Raw genomic sequence first — 16,041 nt, forward strand, 5'->3', positions numbered from 1 at the left:
CAAAATTATTCCAAAGAACTTGTGATGTAAAAATGCTATCCATCTCCAGAGAGAGAATTGTTAAACTGAGTACAAATTGAATCACAATTTATTTTTTCTATATTTTGTTTATTGATAATATGGAAATGTATTTTATATGATTACTCATTTATAATTGGTATCATAGTGCTTGCTTTGTCTGTGGGTGGGAGAGGTATGAGAGGGAAGGAGAGTATCTGAAATTCAAAACTTAAAAGGAAGAGAAAAATATGTTAAAAATAAATAAAATTTTTAAAAAACCCAAATGTGGTACTGAATGAATTTTTATCTCAGCTCTCTCTCCCCCAACTTGTTCCTAGTTCTTTAAACTAATGATGGGTTGACTCCATCACTTGGCACATATTCAAATGCTGAACACTGTTAGCTCACTTTTCTGTCCTTTTCAAACTCATAAGTTAATGGTCTACATTCTCCACATAAAATGAAAAATAAACATCGAGTCAAAGGATTGAAGCCTTTTTTCATGGAGCCACATGCTGACCACAGAGAGAGAGCAAGAGAGCCCAAGGCTTCTCTGCTTACAGAATTGTCTTTCACTGGATATTGCCAGGCAAGCTATCAAACCAAGAGAACCAAGAGCCAGGACTGATTAAGCTTTTAAACCCCCCATCAACCCATTTGTCCTGGTTCCACTATGTAGTCAATCAAAGATGCTGACATTTACTATATGGTTAGGCGACTATAATCAGTTACAGAATATCGATGTATTCTTTGTTCTCTCTACAAGGTACTTCCATTATATAACATCAAAACTTTCCTTTTCACTCTCTTCCATATAGGAGTAGAATCATGGTACTCAGTGCATGTGCTAATTCCCTATTACTTCGAAAATTAATGATATGCTACATAAATTAAGTGATTTGAGAATAACCTGCTATTTGAAATAGTCATTGACAATGATCAATGTGAAAATTCTTAAGCATATATGAAGAGACAATATTTTTTTTTTGCAAGGCAATGGGGTTAAGTGGCTTGCCCAAGGCCACACAGCTAGGTAATTATTAAATGTCTGAGGCTGAATTTGAACTCCAGTACTCCTGACTCCAGGGCCAGTGCTTTATCCACTATTCCACCTAGCTGCCCCTGACAATAATTATTCTTTGTAAATATTTTTCATGTCATTGAGATTACATTTCCTTTAATACTTAGAAAAAGCTCCAGGACTTCAATGGGTTCAAATAAATAATCTTATGAGAATAATTGTTTAATTGACTTTTTAAATAACTACAATTCAGGACCCTTTGAAAAACCACTAGTTTTCAAAAAATGTTCAAAAGAATATTATTGAAGGAAATTTCACTAAAAATATCAGAATCTATTTGTCACATGAACTCAATAAAAAGTACTTATTAAATGACACACAAACTATGATAAGGCAAAAGAAATGCCCTAGCTAGTAAATCAGCATGAATTTGTGAATTTTGATTTTTAAATAGAATCATAATGGTAAACCAAGTTGAGTCCTTTCAAGTATGGAGCCAATTTTAAATTCCAGCATTTCAAGAGAGTTTTGTTTCTTCCTTCCTGATTCTAATTTCTTTAATTTCCTTTTCTTCTCTTATTGTTAAGCTAATTTTTTAAACCAGGAATACAGGTTTGATATACTTTTAAATATATTTTTATATTTTTTATATTTAAGGCAGTGGTGTTAAGTGACTTGCCTAAGGGCACACAGTGAGGCAATTATTAAGTGTCTGAGGCCAGATTTGAATTCAGGTACTCTTGACTCCAGGGCTCATGCTGTATCCTACACCACCTAGCTGCACTGAGGTTAACATTTCTAACACAATATTGAATAGTAGTGGTGATAACGGCATCCTTATTTCACCCCTGATCTAGAAAGATTTTTTTTTTTAGGTTTTTGCAAGGCAAATGGGGTTAAGTGCCTTGCCCAAGGCCACACAGCTAGGTAATTATTAAGTATCAGGAGGCCGGATTTGAACTCAGGTACTCCTCACTTCAGGGCTGGTACTCTATCCACTGGGCCACCTAGCTGCCCCCCCCCCCCCGATTTTATTGGGAATGCCTCTAGCTTATCCCCATTGCGTATAATGCTTATTGATGGTTTCAGATAGCTACTGCTTACTATTCTAAGGACCAATCCATTTATTCCTATGTTCTCTAGTGTTTTTAGTAGGAATGGGTGCTGTATTTTCTCAAAGGCTTTTTCAGCATTTATTGATATAATCATATAATTTCTGATAGGTTTGTTACTGATTCAGTTAATTAAACTAATGGTTTTCCTAATATTGAACCAACCCTACATTCCTGGGATAAATCCTGCTTGGTTATAATGCATTATCTTAGTGATAACTTGCTGTATGTAACTTCTTTCTTAAGCAGTTTCCTAGTATCACCATCAATCAGCTGGTTCAGCTAAGGCAGGCCTATCCTTCCCTCTAGTCTCAATACCTAAAAGCAAGGTTCCCAAATGCTAATGCTTTTATTAAAAAGTTCTAAATGAGTTTGGGGAATAGAGATTGGACAAGGCAGAAAAGTGTTTCTCATTTTGGAAGGAGGTGACATCATACTACCTGGGGAATAAATTTTGGATTCATCATTTCTCTTCCTATTGCAGATGTCTCTGATAGAACCAGCTCCTTCATACTCAGTACTGCTTCTCTTTCTCCAAGAAGACTGTCCTCTTTTCCTTGCTCTTTTATGGGGCCAGCAGTACATGGGTTGGGAATAAGAAAAGGAAAAGATGAGTTGTGTTCTCTGCACATATTAGAAAGGTTCTTTTCAACCCCTATTCCCCCATAGGTAGTGAAGATGAAGATGCAAAAGAGTTTGGACAGAGTATGGAAGAAGAGAACTTTGGAGAAGTAGCCATCCACAATTCAATGAAGTCTTAAATGTAAGTGCAATATAAAGTTATTAAAGCCAATCATGGTGCTGGTACCAGGGCAATGTAATTTAAGCCACAGAAGTTCCATTATTGGAAGCAAAAGTTCACTTTTCAATTTTTCAAAGCAATAAAATCATTTACATTGAAGAACAGTTTGAAATGAACATCCACACACATATTCAGTTTTTTGAGTTAGAAGGACACTTTACAATCATTTAGTGACAGGATTTGGTGGGAAGAAGAAAGCAAATTTATTAAGTTCCTATTATGTGCCAAGCACCATGTTAAATGTTTTTACAGATATTATCTCATTTGATCCTCACACCAGTCCTGTTAGTTGGCTGCTACCTACCAACCATTACCCCTATTTTTCAGTTAAAAAATTGAGGCAGAGGGGTCAGTTAGGAGGGTAATGGATAGAACACAGACTCTGGAGTCAGGAGGACCTGAATTCAAATATGGCTTCAGACAATGATACTCACTATCTGTGTGACCTTGGACAAGTCTCTTAGCCTCTTTATCTTACAAAAAAATAATAAAAAGGAAAACTGAGTCAGACAGCACTTAAGTATCTTGCCCAGGGTTACACAAACAGTTAATTGCCAAGGTTGGATTTTGATTTGATAATCTTGATAGCAGGCTTCCATCCTCTACACCATCAGGGTTCCTGAAGGGACAGTGGATGTTATTTATGACATTGTGTATGTGTGTGTTTGTGTGTGTGTGAGTTTATGTGTGTGTATAGTCTCAAACTGTTATATTACATGCAAAGAAATTGTTTCCTCCTGTCTAAATAACTTTCGTGTATATTAAATAGTCAAATTAAGATTTAAACAGAGGTTCATTGATTCAAAATTCAGGGATCTTTCTCATTACACATCTTTCCTTCTAGCTTACAATTTATAGATGAGGAAACTGATGACCATAAAGTTGAAATGATTTGGCAAAGATCAAACAATGGGTAAGTGGCAGAACTGAGTTTAAAACCTCATTCTCATGAATCTGGGTCCAAGGGGCTTTGGATTACATTAAAATATAGAATATCATCAACCAAAGTTTCATGTGATATATTTTCTAATTAGGAAAATGCATAGCTCTGCAGTTATAGTAGGTAGATTCTAGAAAGGCTAAATGCCTGTATTTAAAGGGTAGCATGAATGAGAGAATATCAGTTTGGAGAAGGTCAGTAGTAGAGTTCCTCAGAGTTCTGCTTTTTGATTTATGCTATGCATTTAAAAAAAATTATGACTCAGAGTTAGAGATGGAAAGTTGAAAAGGATGGCAGTCAGAATTCTCAGGCTACAGTGATGAGCCAAATCTAATAGCAAAATTTAATATGGATAAATATGATCTTACATGGGTTTAAAATACATTGTACAAATACAAGATGGTAGAGACAGGGTTAAACAATACTAGTTTTTTGGGAAGTGATCTGGGAGTTTTAGCAGACTACAAATTTAATAGGAATCAAAGATTTTCATGAATGAAAAAATGAATGAGTAAAAAAAGGATTCATTAATTTATTACTTTGTGTCAGATACAAACTAAATGCTAGGAATATGAATACAACAAGATAGTCTGAAAAATTAGATTTTTAATAAGTAGAACAAAACAAATATCCACTAGCGGTAGTTAGAGAATGGTACTTTGAATTGGGAAGTCACAGGGATGGTTAATATAGTGATAGGACAATTGATTGACAAGAAAATCCAGAAAAATTAACCAGATTTTAGGGTTCACTAAGGGAATGATATTCTACAGAATTAGGAATATCATAATTCTACTTTACTCATTGAAGGTCAGAGTATATCTCTAGAGCAAAGTGATTGATTTGTTTGTCACTTTTTTAGGAGGTCATATTTGTAAGGTGGAGAAAATTCAGAGGACACAAACTAGATGGAGAGTGACCTAAGGACTATATTCAATGGGAGTAGGTAGAAGAATTTGGGATTATTAGCCTGAAGATAAGAAGTCTGAGAATAAGGGAATATGAAAACTGTCTTCAGGATTTTGAAATTTGGCAGATATAGAGACAATGGGTTGAAGTTGAAGTTGATTCAGGCTACTTTGGGATCTCCTTTGAGATCCAATCAAAATTTCAATGATGTTGCAAGTCAAATATATCTGAAAAATTTTATGACATGTTCTTAGTCCCCATCTGATGACATCTCTCCATGAATTAACTTGCAATAAGCTGATTTCTTTATATTTATGAAGTCAATATTATTTATACTGGATAATTTGAAGTCTCATATGTACTTTCTTCAAAATAAATATAAAATATATTTCCATCCTTTTGAGAGAATGATGTTTCATCTCCCATAGTTTAAATTTTCATTTATAAATGATATTTTTTAGTTGACCATATGATTAGTAGAATTTTGAAAATAAATAGAACTTTTATTTTGGTAATTTTCATTTTCTGTTTTTACTATTTGTAACTTTTTCAACAGTTAGAACATTCATTCCCCCCCTTCAATTAAGGAAAAAATTCTTCCCAATTAAAGCTATACAAAATTGGAATGCTTTCCTGTGTCAAGTTCACCATTAATGATGTTCTAGTGGAGGCTAGCTGTCCACTTATTAGGGATAATTAGAAGGTAAATTCTCAGGTACAAACTGGATTAGATAGTCATTGGAGATTCTTTTCAATTCAAGTATTCTATAAGTCTGTTCCTCAAATTTGAGCAACAGAGAGGTGGATTCCTGGTATTTACAAATAAAAATGATACTCTTCCTCCTTCCACTCCAACCCATAGTAAAAGATGGGAACAAGTTTAAGTGTCAAAACACTTGAGTTTCTTTTTCATCTCTGACATGGACTAGCTGTGTGACATGGGTAAGTCAAGTTTAGGCTGTCAGTGATTCTCTTTGGGCATGAGACGTGTGTGTGTGTGTGTGTGTGTGTGTGTGTGTGTGTGTGTGTGTGAATGACAATCACTGCAAAAAGTTTGGATTAAAGAAATTTAAAGAAGACATCAATGGTGAATGGTAAAAAAAAATGATGAGTGTTTTTCATGACCAGTGTAAACATTCAGAACTCTAGTTACAATGTGCCTCTTTTAAGATGAACAGATTTAACATCTATGAGGATCATCTTTCATTTACTGTGGTTTCTTCTCCCACTCCAACCAGTATGAGTCAGTTAACACCATAGACAAATGGGATTTTTCAAATTTTGACTTTATAAGCAAAAGGCTGCCAAAGGTCTCTTGTATCTCATCCTTTACCTCAACCATCTTTAGAAATGTTCCAGGCTTTCCTTTTCTTTTAAGACTCCCTAAAAATTCAAAGACTATTTGGGCAGTATATTTTTCTTCTCTGCAAAGGGTCAGTGTACCTTTATACACACTAATAATTTCAATTCTACTTCTTATAAGCAACATATGCAAAAAGACAGTACAATACTGAAGCAAACATACTTCTGTGTGAAAAATTAATAATATATTTCAAACATATATAGCATATACAAATCTTTATTATGTAGGTAGATACTAAAAACAAAATATAAATTCACTTGAAGGGATAATCAAATTTATTTCAGTCTTTGACATATGTTTGTACTGAGACATTTTTTGATATTGACAAGGTGACCTCATACTCAAAATCATGGAGAACCACTGTTGCAGTTGAAAGTTAACAGGACCTCAAAATTTGAAGACCTAAGTTTGAGTCTCAACTTTTTCTCTCTCTGCTATTGGCTGTGACCTTGTTGGAATCACTTAAATTCTTTGAGCTTGTTTCTTCCTATACAAAATGTAGACACTCATTCTTTGCACTGCCTGTCTTTCATGGTAGGCATGAAAACAGATATCAGATGAAAAGGCAACACTTTTAAACTGTTGAATGCTATATAACTGTAAGCTGTTATCCTCATTTTTATCTATGGAAGATCAATTGGCTTATCTAATAGATGGCAAAGTGATGTACCTTCTTGAATAGTGATTTTATAAAATCTACTTTGGGATCCAATTAAAGCTTTCAAGATAGCTGTGAAAAACCATTTTAAAATACATTTTAAATTTTATGATATTTTCTCAGTGTCCATCTAAAGATAGCTAAGCGTTCACATGTAATAAAGTCAATTTCTTTCTATTTATGCTGTCAAAATTCCTCATATAGTTCTCTGGATAACAAAGTCAAAATGCACTTACTACAAATTAAGCTGAAACATTACTCAGTCCTTCTGAGAGAATAATGTTTTTCTTCTATAGTCTAAGTTTTCATTTGTAAATAATCTCTTTTTAATTGACCATGTGATTATTAGAATTTTGAAAATAAACAGGACCTTGTTGGTTTTTCCATTTTCTATTTCCTTATTTTCATTCTTTCAACAATTAGGACATAAAATATTATTAATTAATTAATATACATTATAAGCTCTCCTATAACTATTAGGAAAAATATATGTTGCAGTGAATTTTTTATTATGTCGGTAGTTGTTATCACTTATGTGACCTAATTTACTACTATATTATTAATTTTCTATACAAATGAATACCTGGAAGAACCCAACTCTTGTTAGAAAAATCTTAAAATAACTTTCATATTCATCTTGAATACTTCACTTCATTTGCCCCCAATTAATTTTCTATCATGATTTGAAATCATGGCAGGATTCTTTAAAAAACTGGATTTTGTGTCTGTAAAAATACTTTTAATTTTTCTATAGAAAAGACTTTTTCCATTCTGTATGGTCACCAAGGTCATGGTTTTCTGGTGATGACCTCTTCCTAGTCACAAATATTAATAGCAATATGTAATTTGGATATGAAACCTAAATCCAAGGCTTATGGCATCTTTCCTAGCTTCAATATACTTCTACTAAATGATTGGGCAACTTTCCTAAAGTAGGCTGGGTAAATTACCCTGTTGCTATACAGAATTCCCAGTGGGTGGCAGGCCATTCCTTTTTTTTTTTTTCTTCTCTCTCAAGAAGAGTTAAAAAGTATTTACAATATTTTGGTCTGGGCAGATTCCCAGTTGCCTTATGCACTGGTCTAACTCTGGTTAAAGTCCAAAATCTTCAGGATGTTTTACCTGCAGTACCAAGTAGTATGTTTCCCAGAGACTAGATAAAATCATGTCTTGAAAAAATGCTTAGTAAGGATGGTAGAAAAGTTAATTTGGTTTTGAAATCTATAAACTTTGTTAAGCATCTGTTTATGATATTGCCAACTTTTCTGTGTATAAAAAACCCAAGAAAATCATCTAGAGGGCTCTCCTCTCATGTTATTTCAAGGTACTGTAGTGTATATAAATTTCTAAATTTCATCTAAAGTAGCTCTGTCTAGTCTTCTTTCCATCTCTGCCCACCACCAGTATGACCATATAAATCTTTTAATTCAGATGCCTCTTTGGCAAATCAGGCTTCCATTGACATCTAAGGAAGTTCATGGCTCAGAACATTATGAAATTGCACAATGTATAGATATGAAGAGGAACACATCTTTTTTTAAAGAAAGATTTTATTTATTTTGAGTTTTACAATTTTCCCCCCATTCTTGCTAATACACCTATTTTTTTAAAGATGTATGACCCTTCTAGTTAGCTCATATTCTTTTCTTTTTTTTAGGTTTTTACAAGGCAAATGGGGTTAATAGGCTTGCCCAAGGCCACACAGGTAATTATTAAGTGTCTGGGGTCAGATTTGAACTCAGGTACTCCTAACTCCAGGGTCGGTGCTCTATCCACTGTGCCACCTAGCCGCCCCACCCCCAGCTCATATTCTTAATGAACAAAAAAATGAATTCTAACAAAGGAAATAAAACAGAGGCATATTTATTCTTAAGAGAATTATGTAGTCTGATCATGATGTCTATGCAAATTAAATTTTAAAAGGAGATCAAAGAAGATCATATAATAAAGCACAATGTAAACCTTAAGTCAATATATAATTTCAGCTACCATTATCATTATTATTATTATTACAGGTCACTTAAAAGACTAGTTTAAAAATATTTAAAGATTCAGTCAAAAATTTTGAAATCATGTGCATGTGTATATAAAAAAGAAAATTTTGAGAACGTGCAAACTTTGAAAACAAAAGTTAGAAGAAAATACAACTGACTGTTGAATTTTAGCAAATTGTCCAACTGATAGATATATATATGGTCTATGTAAAGTTTGATTCCCAAATTTTTATGAAAGAGTTTTCCAACCTTTGTATATTTATTACTTAATTCTGAATTCTTGACACATAAGAAAAAAATTGTTTCTTATTTTAAAATAACCTTACTTATTTGGGTACTGTGATTTTAATTAAGCCAACAACAACAACTATAAAATTGAGCTATAGAATATGACTTGAACCTAGTTCTTTTAGACTCTTAGGCTGGATCTCTATCGTCTGCACTATTCTACCTTTTCAAAAATAATAGTTATGATGGGATGTCAGACAAGAATGATTTTCTTTTAAATTTTAATCTAGGATAATAATATTCATTGTGAAGTCAATAAGGTTTTTGAAGATGCAAGAGACTGAATCATAGAATCATAGGGCTAGAGTGATCTTAAACAATCATCTGTTCTATCCTTCCAACCATCTCTGACAGATGAGATATTCTATTTTTAAAGATTTCTGAAGAAGGAAATTCCATGGCTTCCCTTGGGTAACCCGTTTCAACACTTAACAACCTTTCCTGGCAGGAAATTATTCTTCTCATTTCAGCTTAAGCCTATTTCCTTGCGATCTGTCCTAAATGGAGATAGAAAACAGCTGGTCACCATACTCTAAGTTCTTTGTGTATTGTACTTAAATGTAGTTACTACATGAGCTCTATTCTGCTTTTTCTGTCAGATGAACAATCTCAGCTCCTTTATTTTTTGGTCAATTATTTTTAAGACCTTTACTTCCTTCTTTAAGAATCTGTGTTGTAATGTGTGGAAATTTCTTCCATTTATGAAGATGGAATCTTTACATTCCTCAGGTGATTATCTTTAAGGCTGGAGTGTATGGTATGCTCAAGAGGACTAAAAACTCTTGTATGAGGGTTTGTGGAGCCCTTTTAAGGACTACTCATCCTCTTTTGGTGTCCACCTGATTCACTCAACTCTCACCTGTGGCTCTGATAGCATGTACAACATCTATGCCCTGATAAATCACCTTGGCAGATGAATGAAATAGGTTGAGCATAACCAACAGGTCTCAAACTTGTTGAATTAGGGGACTGTCTACACCTGGCATGTGAAGACTTTCTTTGGTGGAATATACATATGAGAACTATTTTTTTCCACTAGCCATGAAGGCTGCTGAAGTGTGGAGAACTTAGAATTTGGTCAGTTTTTGAAGACACCAAGGTCATCCACTGGGTCCCAGGCCATTTCCCATCATCCTGACTCTTGACTTGTCACTGAACTGTGATGACTCTGGAAGAAAGAGTGAGGCTGATGATTTTGTGTCACTCAAGTCAAAATATTACCTGTGATGTCACTGGACCTCTTTGAAAGCAAAGGACAAACCATAGCAACTACATCTTTAGGATAGGGGACCAAAAGTTTGATTTTTCTGGTTATCAGTTCTCTAGTGATTAACATCTCTAAATTTAGTGTCTTTGGGAAACAGAAACAGACTACGTTTTACATCAAGATTTTCTAGCTTGCTGTGCTTTTAGAAATGTTACTTTTTAAGCACAGCTTTCTGGAAAATCAGTTTCATATCTACTCCATGAGGAGACAAAATAATAAGTCTTTAGTGGAGATTTAACATAGTATCAGATGAAGCTTAGGTGGTGCAGTGGATAGAATGTTATCCCTGATTTTAGGAAGAGCTGAGTTCAAATCTAGCCTTTGGTACTGCTGTGTGATATTGGGCAGGCCATTTAACTTTTTTCTGACTCAGTTTCCTCAACTGTAAAATAGAGATAATAATAATAATAATAATACCTCACAAAGTTATGAGAATGAAATGATGGTATCTAGTAGGCACTACATAAATACTTATTCCCTTCCCTATCTAGTCTAATGCCCTTCTTTTACAGAGGAGGAAACTGAGGTTCAGAGAGATTAAATGACTTGTTCAAGGTCACAGTTCATTAAAATCAGAGGAAAGTTTTTGGATTCATTGTCTCCATAGGAAACAAAATATCCAATTAATAATTTGGAAAGACAAACTATGATATAGTTTATGTAAAGGGTGAGGAGCCCACATTAACTCATATTGTTGTCCATAAAATTCCAAATCCTAAAGAAAATTAATATTATTACAGAAAAACGAATTAGTTAATGATGGCAACTGTAACAATAACTAGCACACATAAATATTATGTAGCATTTTTTAAGACTTGCAAAGCCTTTAATCCTCAAAACAAGCTTGTGAGGGAGGTAATACCCCCCACTTTACAGATGAAAAAAACTGAGGCTTAGAAAAGTTATGACTTGCCCAGAATCATATAGCTAGTAAGTAAGGCAGGATGAAATTTGGTAATTGTAACTCTGGACATATTCTCTTCCCTTCAAAAAATACTGGTTGCAAGTGTTAAAACAAAATTAAGTGAATAATTCAGGGAATTGTCAAGACATTTTAGGATTTCTAAATTTTTCATTAAATAATTTCCTTATGTTGACCTTGTCTTGGCAACATATTTATTTCTGAATCACAGTTTCCTAGATACTTTTAGGATTGCAAGCTGAAATAAGCCTTTGAAATTATCTAATGTCCTTTGTACATATAGGTAAACTGAGACCCAGAGAAGTTTTAAAAAAAACACTAATTAACTTTTAATTTACATCCAGATCTGACTTCAGACACAGTATTCTTCTATTTACCTTATTTTTCTTAGGGTTTTTTTGGCAAGGCAAATGGGGTTAAGTGGCTTGCCCAAGGCCACACAGCTAAGTAATTATTAAGTGTCTGAGACCGGATTTGAACCCAGGTACTACTGATTCCAGGGCCAGTGTTTTATCCACTATGCCACCTAGCTGCCCCTGCCTTATGTTTTAAGGTCTCCATCACTATCCCAAAATTCTGCCTTACTGGCAGTGTTCTCATGTACTGCATGGCTGTCATGGAGAGATCAATTTGCTCTTAGTGGGATGTGACATCAAGTTTTTCTTCTCCTTTGCAAAAAAGGGAGACATGACCAAGAGTCATTCTAGACTTCTGCCCAGTGTCTGTTGGATAAGTGGACTTTTTGCCATTATAAGACCCCTGACATTATGTTAGAATTGATCAGCCTATTGTTGCAGCATCCTATGTAAACAGACTTCATCTGACTCCTTGACATGACAAAAAAAAAATGACTGCACAAGTCTTATAACTGACAATTTGAAATTAGTTGATTGGTGAACTATTTATCAGTTTGCACATAAAACCCCAGCTGCTGTTTCTCTGCACTGATATCTTGCCCTTGGTTTAGGAAAATGGTAGTGGGTACCAGTTTGTCTCCTATGATTCATAGCTTACTCCCAGGGGTTAAACTACTTAAGTTGCAGAAAAACAATGGGTATTTGTCATCTTCTCAATTTCCATTTGCCATCCCAGACACACTGCTCTGGATGGATGCCTTTGGTAAGCTGCATATTTCGTTTTTTTCTTTTCTTTTCTTTTTGCATCTGGAAACAATGTAGAACAATTATCTGATGTAGCATCCCTTGTGCCCCAGGTGTTTTGTGACTCATTCTACTCTCTCTGCAAACTCATTAAGTGGGTTTGGGGAAGGATGCTTTGAGTAAAGTTACATATTAAAAATGGTTTGGCAAAAACAATGTAATTACAAAACCAAGAAGATGAAGAAGAAGTAGAAGAAAGGACTTCAGTTGTGATCTGCACACTTGTAACCATCCAGCCAAAGAAATAGAACATTAAGCAAAGGGGGGTGCAAACAAGCTGGCCAGAGCTTGTCTTTTTCAAAATTAGGTTTGTAATTAACTTTACCCTATCTCCAGGGAATATTGGAATCAGAGCAAGGGAAAAAAAAATCAAATGAAAGAAAACAAAACACAACAACCTTCTCATGCTCTAGGTTTTTCAAAATACTGTTTTTGAAGAAAAGTAGCCGAACAACCACTTCTCCTTGGGATGGCCTGAGCTAGCTAATGAAAATTTTGAGAACGTAACAAGGGTACCCTGGAAGCCATTTGGAATTGAAAGTCTGTGATCTCACAGTGGATTTCAATTAGGGCTGGGTGGTTCTTGTTTCACTCCAAGCTCTTTGCATGTCTTGAACTCTTTATTTTGTCTTTGAGCTTTGGCTTTGGCAGTCCCCAAGATTTGGCTTGCCAAATCACTTTTCCCCTTAACATTTAGGCCCACATGTATTTTTAGGGAAATTTAATCCATATGTCTGAGTTGCATTTAATATGAAATCATCAAAATATTTTCATGAGAACCATCCAGAAGAATGCTCCACTTATAGGCCTTAACCCCCCCCCCCCCCCAACAACTTCTTAGAATTAGGAAGTTATGTTTTGGGAAGAACAATAAACAATTTGAAGAAGTCAAAGGTTTAAGTCCTGGGAGGCTCAACATATAAATCCATGAGATCTGAGAGTGATCTAGACATGAAAAAGAGTGATCTTTTATCTCTAGTCATGAAGAGGAGGGGAAACAATTCAAAGGAAAGAATTTTCTAAGTCCAAGTGAGTGATGAATCTACATTAAGAATCATTATTGGATAAGAGGGCAAATATAATTACCTTTAATATTTTGGAGCAAATTATTTCAGCCTGAAGATGGAAAACATTTGAATGTTGGTTGGTGACATGATCATTAGAGTATTAGAGAGAGTAAAAGTAAACTAGATTTGAAATTTACAGGATTTAAGTTCACTTTTGGCTCTTCTACTTAGTACCTGTGTAACTGTCAGCAAAATCTTGGATTCTTTAGCTTTCTGGGTTAGTTTCCTTAATTATAAATGAAAAGATAGAATTTAAAGGCTTATTATTATAGAGCTAGAAGGAAGTCACAGACCACCCCAGGTGGTATGGAGAGTAAGTGATTTGTTTATCAGGAGGTAAGTATCAGGGGTAGTACCTTGGATTCTAGCACTTGTACTGTTCTTGTTCAGTTGTCCAGTCAAGTCCAAATCTTTGTGACCCCTTGTCAATATCTATGAAGTTTTCTCGGCAAAGATATTGGAATGATTTGCCATTTTCTTCTATAGTGGGTTAAGGTAGCCCAGGATCACCAAATTAGTAAGTATCTGAGGCTGGAGTTAGACTTAGGTCTTCCTGACTCCAGGCCTAGTGGAGCCTAACAATGAGCCACCTAGATGCCTATTCTTTTTTCCATTACTTCATCCCAAATGTGTCTTTGTCCAATAAGGATAATAAATGAATGAAAAATTATATATTACCTTGAAAGTGGATAATATCTTTATTCATAAATATTTATTGATTACCTATTAGACTCAAAGATGTGGGAAAGGCCCTAAGGTGAATGTAGAGATATAATAAACATAATCCTAATCTTTAGCTGTTCTCAGTTAGAAAAGTTGATAATATCATTAATAATATAATATTTTATAATATATAAAATATTAAAATATTAACACGATATTGTTTTACATATAATATATTATATGACATAAAATAAGTAAGAATATGATAAGCATTAATATAATTTTATCATATAATAAAAATAGGCAGCCTTTATATAGAGCTTTAAGCTTTGTAGAATACTTTGCAAATAACTTTACAACTATCCTGGGAGGTAGGTACTATTTTTATCAGCATTTTACAGATCAGTAAACTGAGATAAAAAGTAAGCGTTTTGCCCAGGATTACACAGATGTTATATCTCTGAGGTCATATTTGATCTCAGGACTAATTCCAGCTCCGGTGCTCATGATCTACTACAGGGCTGTCCAAAATGTGGCCCATGGGTTGCCTGAGGCCTCCAGGGCAATTTTATGCAGCCCCCTGTGGGTTTACTAAATGCTTTAGTAAATGAAGCTGAGCTACAGAACAGCTCTCACTAAAATGGCAAATCAAAATATATTGTCTATTGTTTCAATAAAAACTTTGAAAAGTAAGGTTAGATACCCCTGATCTAAACAGGCCCACAGGCTGCATTTTGGAGAGCTCTCTACTAGATGAAGGGGCTTTCAGCCTTTTTTTTAAGTTTATGACTTGAAAATGTGAATATTGTGAGATTAAAGAAACTAAGTGTGTGGCAAGTTACTTCTCTTCATTTTAACTTAATTTCCTTACCTTATGAAATGAACTTGGGTTTGGTTAGGTTAGATCATTTGAGTATTCATTTTGATATAGAAAATTAACATTTGGCAACTTGTTTTTTCATTTTCTGAATTTTTATTTACCCAGGGAGGTGAAGAAATTTCTCTTTTCTGAATTTTGCAGCAGAAGAGATAACCATGGAAAATGCTCTTGGGAATTTTTAATTAAATTGTACTGGCATAGACCAAAGCATAACACCAATTCAAGTTTACCAAGAAAATGCTTTCAGCAAAAGGTAGTCTTTTTTATTTTATTTTTTTTAGCTAATTATGATATCAGGAAGCCAACTGGAGGGTCCATATAAACAATAGTTTTATGTTATAATATTTTCACTTACTAATTATTGAATTTAAATTATTAAATTAATTAATTAATTGAAATTATTAAATTTACTGAACTCTTCCATTTTTGCACAGTGCAGCAAAACTAAACTCTTCTTTTTTACTTTTGAAAATCCCTTGGGTATTGTTTAGGTACAAGTCTAGTCTAGTGAACCAGGTTTGCAGCTGTATACATTAAGGGCCTAGAATGGGGTGACTTCAAACTCATTTGATTTTCATTCTTGGAAAGCAGGGTGGGTTCTGAAAATGTACTCTTCATTTTGGCTTCTGTCTCCAATTAGAAGCTTTTAAGAACTCAAAGAAGAAATTAAATAAATATCATTTTTCCAGTCCATAATATAAACAAAACAACTTTAACTTAGAAACTAATTAGTTTAGACCAAGGGTCTGAAAGAAAGTAGTATGGCACTAAAATAAATTAGTTTAAAAAACATCAAATAGGAACTGAAGAAGAGAGGAGAACCCAAACCATGATTACTTATAGTATTAATATCATTCCCTTTTGGGCTACAGGAATTGAAATTATTTTGATAACTTTAGAAATTATATAGTCCCTTTATTATAAAGATTAGGAAATGGGCTCAGGAAGTAATTTTCCTTGCCCTTTGATTATTTAATTTTTTCTTTTCCTTATTA

This window comes from Macrotis lagotis, chromosome X, assembly GCF_037893015.1.
Source record: "Macrotis lagotis isolate mMagLag1 chromosome X, bilby.v1.9.chrom.fasta, whole genome shotgun sequence".
Taxonomy (NCBI): Eukaryota; Metazoa; Chordata; class Mammalia; order Peramelemorphia; family Peramelidae; genus Macrotis; species Macrotis lagotis.